Genomic DNA, 18,226 nt, shown 5'->3' with positions numbered 1-18,226 from the left:
ACGGGCCATATTCCAGATACGGCGCCGTATTCTACGCAACAACCTTCCGCACCCTGAGGATAGTACGCATTGTTTTGTGGCTGAACGCCATATTTCAACAACACCATGTCACCTGTCACAACTCAACACCGAACGATACAATATTCGAGGAAGTGTCGTTGGAGGGTAATTAGGGCTGTTGGGCTAAAGTTTAAGGAAGGCATCTGGACCTCCTTTGACCCAACTGACCAACTTTGGAGTTAGTCCGAGTCGGGAAATGTATGTGTGTCATGGGATAGGCAGCCAGATCAGGCCCCTTTCTACACATGCATACAAATGGCGTAGCTACGATGCGGAAATGAACTTCGACTTCCACTCGAAAAACATGGTCCACGTAACCGTGTCAGCAGCGCTACCGAGCGTTGTAATCGGAAAAACGTGCGCACTGTGCTAATATGTTGCTGGCCATGCAGAACACCATTTTCAAGATTGTGCTCGTTTAGCAGCATGATAGTCACGACCTAGGGGGGAGGGGGGATATGTTTATTACAAAAAAAAAAAAAAAAAGGCAGGCAAAAAGGAAAGGTCTACTTCACTGCACAAAGGTAACTTCGGCCATCCTGCCATCACCATGAAAGTCCGTCTCGTGAAAACTGCTTTTCCTGCACTAAAACCCTGCGCGTGCGGTGTTATAGAAGAAGGGGATATGTCATGCTCCTGGATTTTGTTCCATTTCTGCTAAATCACACACACACTGAAATGATGCGAATGGGACATGCATGTAGAGCAGACACATGCATATATGTTACACATTTTGCATTTGCGTTATTCGAGGAAACTAACTTACTCGTACTTTACCAAATATTCATTTGCAGTTTTCTCGATTTGAGATTTTTTCACTTATCCCCTTATTGCATACAGAGGCTTAATTACTGGAGTAGAATATCGACATCCGTTGTAATGAAATAAAACAGAACACGAAAACTTTTATCAGACGTACTTTTCGTTCTTTTGCGTTTGCTTTGGACGCTTCGCTTGGAGGATTGCCGTTGCATGACAGGAAGATCCCGAGCCTAGGGATGACGAAAACAGACACACACATTGGCAGAGCTTGAAGACTTTCTCTGTGTGCGTCTGCACGCGTCGTTCCTGGCCTCCGGGTTTTGCTGTCATGAGTTACACTATGAAAGATGAAAGTGACTGAAAAAGTTAGCTAGCTGTAGGATTTGAACCCACATCTTCTGGATTACCGGTCCAGGGCTCTACCAATTGAGCTAAGCTAACACGCCTCCCTAGTGTCTTCCAAGGGTGCGTCATCTGAAGGGACAAATCAACCCCTCGCTCTCACTCAACCTCCTTTCACTCTTACATTTTTGCTCACTCATTCACACATTCATACGACGGGATCGACGCAAGCGGCGACTGTTGAACACGAGGCAACTAATGTTCTGATGCTGGAACGACAGATACTAGAAAGGAGGATTTTGGGGCTTTGTATGTATTTGCCCTTTCTATGTTGTTCCAGCCTCAGAACATCAGTTCTCTCATGCTCATGAGTTACACTCCCCAGCTCAGTTTTTTTAGCAGTTCTTTCATTGGCTTTTCATGGCCACCAGAAACTTCGTCTGCGTACACATATAGGCTTATCTATATGTGCACAGCTGTCGGTTCTGTCCACATATTAAAAGAAAAAAAGCTACGGACGTCTCTTTGAACGAGACAGGCATGCGATATAGCTGACGAAACACCCAAATAGTCAAGAAGTTCGCAAATGTAGTGCTGCAGCTTCCGAAAACGCTTCCGAATCATCGGTACTGTGTTGCCCAATGGCTGTCTATTCTGTGCCAATGGCAACGTCGTGAACATTACACGTGTGGAGAACAGAACCATGAGGGAGCAACGATTCCCCGGTTGAGTTTGAGTTTGATTATAGATGCAAAGATTCCGATGGAAGATGCAAAGATAGAGACACAAGATTCCGGTGTTTAGCCATAAAACAGTTTGCCGTATCTAAATTTATATAGGTATCCCGTTACTATACACACTTAAAAATGAACTTCACCGCATAGCACGCTCCTAGCCAACTATAATCTCGACTGATATCGTTATCTGCCCCGATTCGTTGAAAACGGGAGGCGTCCGCCTTTTCTGTGACACTTATGCTGTGCATAATTGCTGGGCACTTATGCTGTGCATAATTGTCACAAAAAAAGGCGTACGCCTCCCGTTTTCAACTATAATCGGGGCAGATAGCGATATCAGTCGACATGATGGTTGGCCAAGAGCGTGCTATGCGGTGAAGTTCATTTTTAACAGTGTAGTTCACCTAGCTTGAACTATAACGGCGAACATTTTCGATAAGTCGATTTGCGATAAGCGATTTTTCTCAGAATTGAATTTGTCCTCTGGGACAACAGTGACTCAGGGGAGCAGACCAAACATCCTGGCAAACAGCGTCATTCGCGACACCCATGTATCAGGTACGTTATTTTTCCATTCGTTATTCCCTAAATTTATTTTCTCTTTAATAGCACGTGACTGCGGTCAACATAGGGCTGCACATAGACCAGTTTCTCTGGGCCAGGTGCCGCGAGCGAGCAGTAACGTCAGCGCCCCAAATTGTGCAACACGCGGTCGTTTAGCAGACGACGCGGCACTTTCAAGTACACAGTCTCGAGTTGTTCGCACTTTTCAAGAAGCACCGCTTTTTCTGTGGATTTCCTACAGGTTTTGTAGCTTCCTTGGCACCATACCGTTTGAAACACCATGCAAAACACGCTGATGAAACGACCTACTTTTGGGATCTGTGGCCGTATGGGCCAGAAATGGCGCTGTGCAAACTTCACTGCAACAGCCCTATACGCCTCGTGCACAGACTAAAGGTGGCGCTTTGCGTGGCCACGTAGCGGTGGGAAAGCGAACTTTTTGTGTGAGTCGTCCGATATCGTAACCAGTCAAAAGTGTATATGGCGGGCGTCATGCAGATCAAAAATGTGTGAATCGGTTGTGTAATTCTGCCGGTTTCAATCGCTTTAAACTGAGAACGACTAATTTCTGTCCTCAGCGGTCAATAAGGCATAAGACCATATGCAGAAGCAGGTTTGTCAGCGTTATTACAATTTTTTTAGCTTTTCTTCCTGCGCACCGCACTTGCGTGTGTTTTCTTTTATGCCTTTTACAGTAACTTTGCAAAGGTTGCACCCACACCAAAAGGATGCAGAAGTCTCATTACCTGAGCGGGACAAAGCGACAAGGCGCACTCCAAGGACGCTGTCTGTAACGGCCGGCTCTCCTCGTGCTTTATCAAGAAAGCAGAAAGTCGCGCTAAAACGGGACCAGAGCTATCGCAAAGGCGATATTTTCCCCGTCAAAATAAGTCCTCGATCACATTCCTACGCCAATAAACAACCGATATCGGGAAAAATGCCACCAGCCCTGTGAATATAAGAAACAGCCCTTGGCATGTTGTGATAACTCGAGAACGGATATGGATAGAAAGGTACCGCAAGTTTCTACGTATTCGGCTTGCAGAGTACAGCAACTCGTTAATAGGCGGTTCAGATCCCCCGCAGGGTTCGAACCTAGAAACAGGGACAAAAATTGCAGAATAGCGGTTAGCCTAGGGAATTTCAAGAATTAAGTCATAACCGGTTGCAAAAGGACTGGTGGTGTGAATTGGAAAGTTGTAGCGCAGAGAACAGAGCATGCGCGCCCAAAATTTCGAGTAAATTGGACGTAAGGTTTGCGAGTTACGGCACAACCAAGAGGGAAGCGTTTCCGGGCGGCGTTACCCAGACTAAGCGTCGCCTCATACTCCGAAGCCCATATCTGTAGAACGGAACGTCGCGTGCCAACGGGATTGAAACGGTTGGAAGGAGCATGTAGAGCCCTTCAAAACTATATCACACACGACCACGTAGCTGCAACAGAAATTGTTTTAGGAACAACTGCCGTCAGTCCCATGTATTAGAAGGAGTGTAAACACGGCAACCGATAACTCGAGAACCGCAAGCTTAGAGAGCCGAAGTAAATTTTGCCACGCTCACCTAGTGGAGTCGAGTACGCTGCAGAAAGATGAACATCTTCCGACGCGTATACCCTTCCGCAAGAGGGCCCCAAAATTCGACAAAACGGAGTTACAAAAGCGTCTCTGCCCATCTCTGAACGACAGAAAGTTTTGTGTTGTGTTGTGTATGGTTGGGGCGGGGGGGGGGGGGGGGGCGGATGACGCAAAGCCGATGAAAATTTGTCCCTTTCTTGCGGGAATTTCCTAAAACTGAGCGATTCTGCTAAATCCTGTGTCAAATTTTGAATTTCGCGAATTTTCGAAGTTTGCTGACAGGCAGGGGCCTTAAGCATATTACCTGTGATCTGCACGCAACCCAGCAGGGATGCTGGACTCAATATGGCATTCACCACACACTTGACAAACTAAAAATCCCATCCCTGAGCAAAACAGAAGGGGCTTGTTGGTTTATTCATATTACGGATGCGCTGGTGGTCACGCAAGGCCGACCGGAGTCCATTTCTGCATTGCAGCTATATCTTTGTGCATGTTTCGCCAAGTATTTTGCCGAATTTTCGCTTGTGTATTTTGGACATTTGCAGTGATATCAATCGTCAGTCTGCTAATAACATTTACTATAATACGTTTTTATTCAGTGTATTAATTCCCTTACTTTGATTGACAAACAGTAAGGTGTTTGTGATGGCTTTAGAAAGGCTTCAAAGTTATGAACAAAAACTTGTCCCAAACAATAGTGCGGATGTGTATCATTGTTACCTCGTACACCTTTTTCACACCAAAAAGGTGTAAACAGGCTGTGTAGAAGGTGTTCGAAAGCTCTAACACCCATTTAACACCCTTCAAAGGGTGTTCCTTTTCTTAGAAGGTGTAATAAGGGAGTAAAAAAGGAGTATATACAAGTTTACACCCTATTTACACCCCAAATACACCCAAAAGGGAGTTTTTCAGTTTACTGTGTGGAGGGCTGCTGTGGTGGGCGGAGCGTGACCGGACGGCTGCGTGCGCGCTTACCATTCACCCTGGGCTGACTTCTTCCACCATTTTCCTACTTGGGCCGAATTCATTCCCGCGACAGGTGGGCGGTGCTCGGGTGGAGGGCTGATGTGGTGGGCGGAGCGTGACTGGAGGGCTGCGTGTGCTTTTACCATTCACCCTGCGCTGACTTCTTTCACCATTTTCCTACTTGGGCCGACTTCCTTCCCGTGACAGGTGGGCGGTGCTCGGGTGGAGGGCTGCTGTGGTGGGCGGAGCGTGACCGGAGGGCTGCGTGCGTGCTTACCCTTCACCCTGGGCTGACTTCTTTCACAATTTTCCTACTTGGGCGTCGCGTGGCCGGAGGGCTGCGTGTGCGTTTACCATTCAGTCTGGGCCACCGACTTTCGTCACTTTTCAGCCTGGGCCGCCGACTTTCGTCATTTTTCAGCCTGAGTCGACTTGAATCGTAATGTATCCAGCTACAACAGGTGTGCAGTTTACATGCAAAGGATAGCCATACACAAAAGTACAAGTGAAAATATATTTATTAAAGTCATTAGGAATTATGTTATGGCTCTGCGTGAATGGGAAAAACTTAGCCAAAAATCTGAAATAGAAGGAACACAATACACGTAACAAAGAATATACTTATTACAGGTATGATACATTAGCATTGAATAGGTATCACAAATCAAACACAATATTTTTATTAACAGTAATCACAAATTTTCAATGAATCAGAATTGATAGCGCATTTAAAATATTCTTAATCAATACGATTACAGTCAAAATTACAAATTGTATTATAAAACGTCTAATATTCCTATACGTGAGAACCATCAGTGCAATAGCGGGAAGTTCTGATAGTTGTATACAGTTAAATGTGAACAGCAGAGACTCTGGAGGACTATGGGACACGAACACAAGAGGAAATAAAATCTATACCACTACATTGGTTAATCAAACAACATAATAATCTATCATTCAGAAAATGAAAACATCAAACTCATCAGGAGATAGACATGTTAAAAATGAACTTCACCACATAGCACGCTCCTAGCCAACAATCAGAACAAAGAACGACACGAACACAAGATGAAATAAAATCTATACCAATACAAAGAAGATATTCCACTTCACCACATAGCACACTCCTAGCCAACAAACAGGACAAAGAACGACACGAACACAAGAGGAAATAAAATCTATACCAATACAAAGAAGATATTCCACTTCACCACATAGCACGCTCCTAGCCAACAATCAGAACAAAGAACGACACGAACACAAGATGAAATAAAATCTATACCAATACAAAGAAGATATTCCACTTCACCACATAGCACACTCCTAGCCAACAAACAGGACAAAGAACGACACGAACACAAGAGGAAATAAAATCTATACCAATACAAAGAAGATATTCCACTTCACCACATAGCACACTCCTAGCCAACAAACAGGACAAAGAACGACACGAACACAAGAGGAAATAAAATCTCTACCAATACAAAGAAGATATTCCACTTCACCACATAGCACACTCCTAGCCAACAATCAGAACAAAGAACGACACGAACACAAGAGGAAATAAAATCTATACCAATACAAAGAAGATATTCCACTTCACCACATAGCACACTCCTAGCCAACAAACAGGACAAAGAACGACACGAACACAAGAGGAAATAAAATCTATACCAATACAAAGAAGATATTCCACTTCACCACATAGCACACTCCTAGCCAACAAACAGGACAAAGAACGACACGAACACAAGAGGAAATAAAATCTATACCAATACAAAGAAGATATTCCACTTCACCACATAGCACACTCCTAGCCAACAAACAGGACAAAGAACGACACGAACACAAGAGGGAATAAAATCTATACCAATACAAAGAAGATATTCCACTTCACCACATAGCACACTCCTAGCCAACAAACAGGACAAAGAACGACACGAACACAAGATGAAATAAAATCTATACCAATACAAAGAAGATATTCCACTTCACCACATAGCACACTCCTAGCCAACAATCAGAACAAAGAACGACACGAACACAAGATGAAATAAAATCTATACCAATACAAAGAAGATATTCCACTTCACCACATAGCACACTCCTAGCCAACAAACAGGACAAAGAACGACACGAACACAAGATGAAATAAAATCTATACCAATACAAAGAAGATATTCCACTTCACCACATAGCACACTCCTAGCCAACAAACAGGACAAAGAACGACACGAACACAAGAGGAAATAAAATCTATACCAATACAAAGAAGATATTCCACTTCACCACATAGCACACTCCTAGCCAACAAACAGGACAAAGAACGACACGAACACAAGAGGAAATAAAATCTATACCAATACAAAGAAGATATTCCACTTCACCACATAGCACACTCCTAGCCAACAAACAGGACAAAGAACGACACGAACACAAGAGGGAATAAAATCTATACCAATACAAAGAAGATATTCCACTTCACCACATAGCACACTCCTAGCCAACAAACAGGACAAAGAACGACACGAACACAAGAGGGAATAAAATCTATACCAATACAAAGAAGATATTCCACTTCACCACATAGCACACTCCTAGCCAACAATCAGAACAAAGAACGACACGAACACAAGATGAAATAAAATCTATACCAATACAAAGAAGATATTCCACTTCACCACATAGCACACTCCTAGCCAACAAACAGGACAAAGAACGACACGAACACAAGAGGAAATAAAATCTATACCAATACAAAGAAGATATTCCACTTCACCACATAGCACGCTCCTAGCCAACAAACAGGACAAAGAACGACACGAACACAAGATGAAATAAAATCTATACCAATACAAAGAAGATATTCCACTTCACCACATAGCACACTCCTAGCCAACAAACAGGACAAAGAACGACACGAACACAAGAGGAAATAAAATCTATACCAATACAAAGAAGATATTCCACTTCACCACATAGCACACTCCTAGCCAACAAACAGGACAAAGAACGACACGAACACAAGAGGAAATAAAATCTATACCAATACAAAGAAGATATTCCACTTCACCACATAGCACACTCCTAGCCAACAAACAGGACAAAGAACGACACGAACACAAGATGAAATAAAATCTATACCAATACAAAGAAGATATTCCACTTCACCACATAGCACACTCCTAGCCAACAAACAGGACAAAGAACGACACGAACACAAGATGAAATAAAATCTATACCAATACAAAGAAGATATTCCACTTCACCACATAGCACACTCCTAGCCAACAAACAGGACAAAGAACGACACGAACACAAGAGGAAATAAAATCTCTACCAATACAAAGAAGATATTCCACTTCACCACATAGCACGCTCCTAGCCAACAATCAGAACAAAGAACGACACGAACACAAGATGAAATAAAATCTATACCAATACAAAGAAGATATTCCACTTCACCACATAGCACACTCCTAGCCAACAAACAGGACAAAGAACGACACGAACACAAGAGGGAATAAAATCTATACCAATACAAAGAAGATATTCCACTTCACCACATAGCACACTCCCAGCCAACAAGCAGAACACGAACGACAAGAACACAAGAGGAAATAAAATCTATACCACTACAAAGAAAATATTCCTAATCAAAAGAATAGAGTAACCTATCATTCAGAAAACCAAAAGAAATATCAAACTCATCAGAAAGTAGACATGTTAAAAACTTCACCACATAGCACGCTCCTAGCCAACAAACAGAACAAAAAACGACACGAACACAGGAGGAAATAAAATCTATACCAATACAAAGAAGATATTCCACTTCACCACATAGCACGCTCCTAGCTAACAAACAGAACAAAGAGCGACACGAACACAAGAGGAAATAAAATCTATACCAATACAAAGAAGATATTCCACTTCACCACATATAATCTATCATTGAACCATCATAAAATCGACCAATATACAATTTTCATTCTAACAAACATTACGAACCTTGATGGAGGTATCCAAGACATAGGAAATATGCACGGTTTTCACTCTTTTCCTCAAAGCCAGGAGACTTTATGTCTCTATCTAGCGCATGCTTTATCACTCAAAGGGTTAGGGGCTATATTACTTCGCCCAGCAAACGGGGCGCTCTAGAGGTCAGATAAGAGAGTTCAAAGGCGATATATTTTATTGTGCAGCGCAAATAGATGTCGATATCACTCGCTGGGGTCACTATGTTTTCGCATCCTTTCCCTGAAACGGAAATCTTTCGTCAAAGTGGTTGACAAGTCGACTAAGTTTCTAGAGATGCGATATTGTTATTGAACATGTAGAGAAAGTCCAAATTATTAATTGGTAGCAACGATTTAATTACATCAATTTTTGTAATATCTTGCAATAGAAATTTCTAATGAACCACACAGAAATATCAATGTGAAATGCAACTCAGAGTTCCAATCTTAGAGGTACTTACGTATCTCAATCGAGTGAACAATTAAAGCAAATGCAAGACAATAATTATTTAAGGTAAAAAACGATGAAAGTTTCATCAGTTTATCTCTTAATTAAGGTAGTAAGTTCACAACTCATAGAGTATTAGACGAGTGAATACTTGAAACAAAGTCAAAACAATAATTCTCACGACAGGTGGAGATTATAGCATTCTAAACCAGATAATAAAATTTTAATCAATAAAATAAACATAGATATGCTTTTAATTAAGTGTAGACGTGCACTTGAAAACAGAAGAGACAATTGCTCTACATTAAAAAGATGGACAGATTTTGTACTCGATACCATAAGTCATGGGAAGATGTGATAAAAAACTGCTTCGAAAAGGAGGAGCCGCGAAACGATTTCATTATCGCTGCATTTCAATACGTCCTAGACATGGTCGTATTCGGAGATATGGTACAAACTACAGAACTGAAGGTGCAAGAATTTATAAGCTGAATCTACAATACTTATAAAAATATCTGCACATCAACGTCGGAAGGGCCATTGGGATTGATGGCGGAGTTTTTGAGATTTGCTAACGAAGAATTGAAATACACTAGACCAGATGTAATCGTAATCATTGCAATGGGAATTGCGTACATCAAGAAAGCGGTCGGATCAAATTATCATATACAAGCGGTCTATATCGCACGATTCATTACGGATTTGTTGAAATTACACATATCTGAGATGGAAAGTACATAAAATCCTATCACGTGATTCGACTACCACGGCAACGCAATTATTTTCGTCTACCAGTCTCTGCAACGATGTCGAATCAACAGAAGTTCAATATTGTCGTGCAAGGTCTGATGTATTATCACCTGTTGAAACTCAACAAACATGTCAATTGCGGTGGACCACCGGACGATTTTCATCTAATACTCTCTTGTACGCCATTCAAGAATCTTCATACAAAGAGAGGGAACATCAATAAGAGACTGTGCAAGTTCATCGCGACAAAGTGCAAGTTGTTGAAGCAATACAAACACGGCGACAACATAGCGCCTGCGTTAATCAACGCTAGATTCAAGCGCCCAATAATCAGAATAAACTATTTAATGTCTTCGGAATTCATCAGTGAAGACAACAAACGAAAACTTCAGAGTTTGAAATAGAACTGTAACTTATCGAAATAAACAAGTGTATAAGTGAAACAATAATTGTAATCTTTGTCATCATTATAATGAATTATTCGCATCACAATGAAAAACACTTTACATTTAGCATGGCTAGACTGAGAACAATGATCGCTAAGGAAGCGAATATTCCACAATTTCTGTAAGAATTCTCATATGGAATGAGACCTGACCACCAAATAGGTTTTACTCGACTACACTCTCTACAAATTCAACACCCGATGGATAGAATTGCCGGAGAAGGATCGGTCATTGAAATTTAGAGACACGTGGATATTAAAAGTTACGAATATTTTTCGAACGAAAATTCACTTAAGACTCGAAGAAAGGGTCACCCGCGTCGTCGAAGACGTTTCGGCAACACGCCGGGCCGCGTGTCCCTAATGCTGTACCCGAAACCGAACGTGATTCTGCGCCCGACGCGTTAACGCGGTACCGCACGCGAGCGTGTTGCCGAAACGTCTTCGTCGACGCGGGTGACCCTTTCTTCGAGCCTTAAGTAAATTTTCGTTCGAAAAATATTCGTAACTTTTAATATCCACGACATAAAGAATTCGCATTATGTTATAGTGTATACAGAAAATATCAATCCATTCGAATAACTTCTCTGACATCGTGAAAGAGTGCTCGTCAAAGTGAGCGACCTAAAGCTTGCGTATTGTGAAATTACACATTCTACAACATTGATCATAAACCGCAATACCTGTTCAAATTGTAATTAAACTCTTACTGATGTGTGGTAGTCACCACTTCTCCTGAATGTGAACCGATAAATTTTAGCAATTAATCCACAATCAAATATCTTGTATAGTATGTGTGAGTATATGCACAACTTTTTAATCTATATCTTTAGAAAAATGCAAGAAATAGCGCGCAGTTTCGACTTTCAAAATTCAAAGAAGAAAATGATCTTTAGTGTGGAATTTGCGTTTTACAATGTTATGAGCTAAAGACTTATAAAATTAAAGAATGGCCTTTCCATTTGTAGTGCCCGGATACTATGACACTAAAATAATGTGATAGTTTTTCTGTATGGTTACGGGAAATCTCTAGTATATTTTATGAATTGGATCTACGTTTATGTGTGACCTGCGCTGATCTGCTTATTATAATTAATATAACATATCTTCCATTGTGTTTTTGCATAACGCTAATCTTCATTGTACATTGGTTAAGCACTTCTGATGGCTGTTGTGTGATCCGCTTCTCCCAAAATCTGATTGCCACTTGGAAATTATTTCATATACGTTTGTGTGCCGTGTGTTACGAAGACTACGTGATTAGAAACGTAGACTTGGCCTGTACGTCGTGCTCGTAAAATCTTTCGTTTGCATTGTGGCATCTGATAATGGATTCGCTTTTTGCGAAGGCTTCGTATTATCTTCCAGGCAGTGAACCCCAATGCCATTGTAAAAGTTGTCGCGAACGACCCGCCGCAATCAGTTATCTTGCCTTATTTCCCGTTTTGCCCTATCTTGGCCCCCACTGCAAGCCTTGGACGGCTACTTTTTCCTACTCAAACAATGGACAACTGTGTTGACAAAAATATTTATTTATTTCTTCCGCACTCCAATCGGGTTGCTTGTCAAAGAGACCTTTTCTTCTTTTACTAAGTCTGGGATAGTGCAACTGATTGAGAAATATACATGCACTGTGGAATTTAATTCATGAAATATGATAAGTTTTCACATGAGATTAGTGATCCTTTTTTTGTAATCATAGACCAATGTATCATGTCTCCAAATTTCAATGACCGATCCTTCTCCGGCAATTCTATCCATCGGGTGTTGAATTTGTAGAGGGTGTAGTCGAGTAAAACCTATTTGGTGGTCAGGTCTCATTCCATATGAGAATTCTTACAGAAATTGTGGAATATTCGCTTCCTTAGCGATCATTGTTCTCAGTCTAGCCATGCTAAATGTAAAGTGTTTTTCATTGTGATGCGAAGAATTCATTATAATGATGACAAAGATTACAATTATTGTTTCACTTATACACTCGTTTATTTCGATAAATTACAGTTCTATTTCAAACTCTGAAGTTTTCGTTTGTTGTCTTCACTGATGAATTCCGAAGACATTAAATAGTTTATTCTGATTATTGGGCGCTTGAATCTAGCGTTGATTAACGCAGGGGCTATGTTGTCGCCGTGTTTGTATTGCTTCAACAACTTGCACTTTGTCGCGATGAACTTGCACAGTCTCTTATTGATGTTCCCTCTCTTTGTATGAAGATTCTTGAATGGCGTACAAGAGAGTATTAGATGAAAATCGTCCGGTGGTCCACCGCAATTGATATGTTTGTTGAGTTTCAACAGGTGATAATACATCAGACCTTGCACGACAATATTGAACTTCTGTTGATTTGACATCGTTGCAGAGACTGGTAGACGAAAATAATTCCGTTGCCGTGGTAGTCGAATATATCACGTGATAGGATTTTATGTACTTTCCATCTCAGATATGTGTAATTTCAACAAATCCGTAATGAATCGTGCGATATAGACCGCTTGTATATGATAATTTGGTCCGACTGCTTTCTTGATGTACGCAATTCCCATTGCAATGATTACAATTACATCTGGTCTAGTGTATTTCAATTCTTCGTTAGCAAATCTCAAAAACTCCGCCATCAATCCCAATGGCCCTTCCGACGTTGATGTGCGATATTTTTATAAGTATTGTAGATTCGGCATATAAATTCTTGCACCTTCAGTTCTGTAGTTTGTACCATATCTCCGAATACGACCATGTCTAGGACGTACTGAAATGCAGCGATAATGAAATCGTTTCGCGGCTCCTCCTTTTCGAAGCAGTTTTTTATCACATCTTCCCATGACTTATGGTATCGAGTACAAAATCTGTCCATCTTTTCAATGTAGAGCAATTGTCTCTTCTGTTTTCAAGTGCACGTCTACACTTAATTAAAAGCATATCTATGTTTATTTTATTGATTAAAATTTTATTACCTGGTTTAGAATCCTATAATCTCCACCTGTCGTGAGAACTATTGTTTTGACTTTGTTTCAAGTATTCACTCGTCTGATACTCTATGAGTTGTGAACTTACTGCCTGAAATAATTATTGTCTTGTATTTGCTTTAATTGTTCACTCGATTGACATAAGTAAGTATCTCTAAGATTGGAATGCCTCATAACTCTGAGTTGCATTTCACATTGATATTTCTGTGTGGTTCATTAGAAATTTCTATTGCAAGATATTACAAAAATTGATGTAATTAAATCGTTGCTACCAATTTATAATTTGGACTTTCTCTACATGTTCAATAACAATATCGCATCTCTAGAAACTTAGTCGACTTGTCAACCACTTTGACGAAAGATTTCCGTTTCAGGGAAAGGATGCGAAAAGATAGTGACCCCAGCGAGTGATATCGACATCTATTTGCGCTGGACAATAAAATATATCGCCTTTGAACTCTCTTATCTGACCTCTAGAGCGCCCCGTTTGCTGGGCGAAGTAATATAGCCCCTAACCCTTTGAGTGATAAAGCATGCGCTGTGCTATGGTCACATAGATAGAGACAAAGTCTCCTGGCTTTGAGGAAAAGAGTGAAAACCGTGCATATTTCCTATGTCTTGGATACCTCCATCAAGGTTCGTAGTGTTTGTTAGAATGAAAATTGTATATTGGTCGATTTTATGATGGTTCAATGATAGATTATTTCCCTCTGTAGATGTTTACGTGTCGCCGCGTGTTCCTCTGTTCTTCAGCGTTAAGTCTGTGCTATTTCGCCTTTTTGATATTTGAGTTGAGTAATGTTGGAATATGAAATTGAGATTCTCTATTGTGCTCGAAAATGTTATGCCAGATATTCCCACTATTGCATTGATGGTTCTCACGTATAGGAATATTAATTTTCTGATGGGTTTGATTTTCTGAATGATAGATTACTGTGTTGTTTTCATTAGGAATATCTTCTTCGTAGTGGTATAGATTTTATTTCCTCTTGTGTTCGTGTCGCTCTTTGTTCTGTTTGTTAGCTAGGAGCATGCTATGTGGTGAAGTGGAATATCTTCTTTGTATTGGTATAGATTTTATTTCCTCTTGTCTTCGTGTCGTTCTTTGTTCTGTTTGTTGGCTAGGAGCGTGCTATGTGGTGAAGTTTTTAACATGTCTACTTTCTGATGAGTTTGATTTTTCTTTTGATTTGCTGAATGATAGGTTACTCTATTCTTTTGATTAGGAATATTTTCTTTGTAGTGGTATAGATTTTATTTCCTCTTGTGTTCTTGTCGTTCGTGTTCTGCTTGTTGGCTGGGAGTGTGCTATGTGGTGAAGTGGAATATCTTCTTTGTATTTGTATAGATTTTATTTCCTCTTGTGTTCGTGTCGTTCTTTGTTCTGATTGTTGGCTAGGAGTGTGCTATGTGGTGAAGTGGAATATCTTCTTTGTATTGGTATAGATTTTATTTCCTCTTGTGTTCGTGTCGTTCTTTGTCCTGTTTGTTGGCTAGGAGTGTGCTATGTGGTGAAGTGGAATATCTTCTTTGTATTGGTATAGATTTTATTTCCTCTTGTGTTCGTGTCGTTCTTTGTCCTGTTTGTTGGCTAGGAGTGTGCTATGTGGTGAAGTGGAATATCTTCTTTGTATTGGTATAGATTTTATTTCCTCTTGTGTTCGTGTCGTTCTTTGTCCTGTTTGTTGGCTAGGAGTGTGCTATGTGGTGAAGTGGAATATCTTCTTTGTATTGGTATAGATTTTATTTCCTCTTGTGTTCGTGTCGTTCTTTGTCCTGTTTGTTGGCTAGGAGTGTGCTATGTGGTGAAGTGGAATATCTTCTTTGTATTGGTAGAGATTTTATTTCCTCTTGTGTTCGTGTCGTTCTTTGTCCTGTTTGTTGGCTAGGAGTGTGCTACGTGGTGAAGTGGAATATCTTCTTTGTATTGGTAGAGATTTTATTTCCTCTTGTGTTCGTGTCGTTCTTTGTCCTGTTTGTTGGCTAGGAGTGTGCTATGTGGTGAAGTGGAATATCTTCTTTGTATTGGTAGAGATTTTATTTCCTCTTGTGTTCGTGTCGTTCTTTGTCCTGTTTGTTGGCTAGGAGTGTGCTATGTGGTGAAGTGGAATATCTTCTTTGTATTGGTATAGATTTTATTCCCTCTTGTGTTCGTGTCGTTCTTTGTCCTGTTTGTTGGCTAGGAGTGTGCTATGTGGTGAAGTGGAATATCTTCTTTGTATTGGTATAGATTTTATTTCCTCTTGTGTTCGTGTCGTTCTTTGTCCTGTTTGTTGGCTAGGAGTGTGCTATGTGGTGAAGTGGAATATCTTCTTTGTATTGGTATAGATTTTATTTCCTCTTGTGTTCGTGTCGTTCTTTGTCCTGTTTGTTGGCTAGGAGTGTGCTATGTGGTGAAGTGGAATATCTTCTTTGTATTGGTACAGATTTTATTTCCTCTTGTGTTCGTGTCGTTCTTTGTCCTGTTTGTTGGCTAGGAGTGTGCTATGTGGTGAAGTGGAATATCTTCTTTGTATTGGTATAGATTTTATTTCCTCTTGTGTTCGTGTCGTTCTTTGTCCTGTTTGTTGGCTAGGAGTGTGCTATGTGGTGAAGTGGAATATCTTCTTTGTATTGGTATAGATTTTATTTCCTCTTGTGTTCGTGTCGTTCTTTGTCCTGTTTGTTGGCTAGGAGTGTGCTATGTGGTGAAGTGGAATATCTTCTTTGTATTGGTATAGATTTTATTTCCTCTTGTGTTCGTGTCGTTCTTTGTCCTGTTTGTTGGCTAGGAGTGTGCTATGTGGTGAAGTGGAATATCTTCTTTGTATTGGTATAGATTTTATTTCCTCTTGTGTTCGTGTCGTTCTTTGTCCTGTTTGTTGGCTAGGAGTGTGCTATGTTGTGAAGTGGAATATCTTCTTTGTATTGGTATAGGTTTTATTTCCTCTTGTGTTCGTGTCGTTCTTTGTCCTGTTTGTTGGCTAGGAGTGTGCTATGTGGTGAAGTGGAATATCTTCTTTGTATTGGTATAGATTTTATTTCCTCTTGTGTTCGTGTCGTTCTTTGTCCTGTTTGTTGGCTAGGAGTGTGCTATGTGGTGAAGTGGAATATCTTCTTTGTATTGGTATAGATTTTATTTCCTCTTGTGTTCGTGTCGTTCTTTGTCCTGTTTGTTGGCTAGGAGTGTGCTATGTGGTGAAGTGGAATATCTTCTTTGTATTGGTATAGATTTTATTTCCTCTTGTGTTCGTGTCGTTCTTTGTTCTGATTGTTGGCTAGGAGCGTGCTATGAGTCTCTGCTGTTCACATTTAACTGTATACAACTATCAGAACTTCCCGCTATTGCACTGATGGTTCTCACGTATAGGAACATTAGACGTTTTATAATACAATTTGTAATTTTGATTGTAATCGTATTGATTAAGAATATTTTAAATGCGCTATCAATTCTGATTCATTGAAAATTTGTGATTACTGTTAATAAAAATATTGTGTTTGATTTGTGATACCTATTCAATGCTAATGTATCATACCTGTAATAAGTATATTCTTTGTTACGTGTATTGTGTTCCTTCTATTTCAGATTTTTGGCTAAGTTTTTCCCATTCACGCAGAGCATAACATAATTCCTAATGACTTTAATAAATATATTTTCACTTGTACTTTAAATATATTATCAATATATAATAAATATATTTTCACTTGTACTTTGGTGTATGGCTATCCTTTGCATGTAAACTGCACACCTGTTGTAGTTGGAAAAATTACGATTCATTATGAAAAATGACGAAAGTCGGCGGCCCAGACTGAATGGTAAACGCACACGCAGCCCTCCGGCCACGCGACGCCCAAGTAGGAAAATTGTGAAAGAGGTCAGCCCAGGGTGAAGGGTAAGCACGCACGCAGCCCTCCGGTCACGCTCCGCCCACCACAGCAGCCCTCCATCCGAGCACCGCCCACCTGTCACGGGAAGGAAGTCGGCCCAAGTAGGAAAATGGTGAAAGAAGTCAGCCCAGGGTGAATGGTAAAAGCACACAAAGCCCTCCGGTCACGCTCCGCCCACCACATCAGCCCTCCACCCGAGCACCGCCCACCTGTCGCGGGAATGAATTCGGCCCAAGTAGGAAAATGGTGGAAGAAGTCAGCCCAGGATGAATGGTAAGCGCGCACGCAGCCATCCGGTCACGCTCCGCCCACCACAGCAGCCCTCCACCCGAGCACCACCCTGTTAAAGTTGGTGAAGGTTTTTCGGTTGGGTTTTTCTCCTTCACCTGATTGGCATCACAATTCCCAGCACTATTGGCTTTAATAAATACATCTCAACTTGATTGGCATTAATAAATATATTTTTTCACTCGTACTTTTTGTGTATGACCCTTCTTTGCATGTCTCTGCATGTAAACCGCTCACCTGTTGTATCGGAAAAATATGTGAAGTCGGCCAAAGAAGTCTGCCCAGGCTGAAAAATATGCTACGATAAGCGCACGCGCAGCCCTCCCCCGCCGATAATCACGTGGACAACCCCCCGCACACGCGCCGCGCAGGGAAAAATACGCGCAGGGCTCAGGGCAGGGTCCAAGGGTCCATGTCGTAGTGTCTCACCCGGCTTGTTTAACA

The 18,226-nt window shown here is 40.9% G+C and overlaps 1 protein-coding gene and 1 non-coding gene across 7 annotated transcripts in view; both read right to left on the bottom strand.

Annotated features, from left to right (window-relative positions):
• Positions 1-18,226, bottom strand: part of LOC135371085 (caspase-3-like) — a 174,297-nt gene that overhangs the window by 97,556 nt on the left and 58,515 nt on the right. The window lies entirely within an intron of this gene.
• Trnat-ggu (transfer RNA threonine (anticodon GGU)) lies at positions 1,191-1,263 on the bottom strand. The gene has a single exon. It is a non-coding gene; the product is annotated as a tRNA-Thr (tRNA).

This window comes from Ornithodoros turicata, chromosome 10, assembly GCF_037126465.1.
Source record: "Ornithodoros turicata isolate Travis chromosome 10, ASM3712646v1, whole genome shotgun sequence".
Classification (NCBI taxonomy): Eukaryota; Metazoa; Arthropoda; class Arachnida; order Ixodida; family Argasidae; genus Ornithodoros; species Ornithodoros turicata.
The sequence above is the reverse complement of the archived record's forward strand: the minus strand, read 5'-3'. Positions and strand labels throughout refer to the sequence as shown.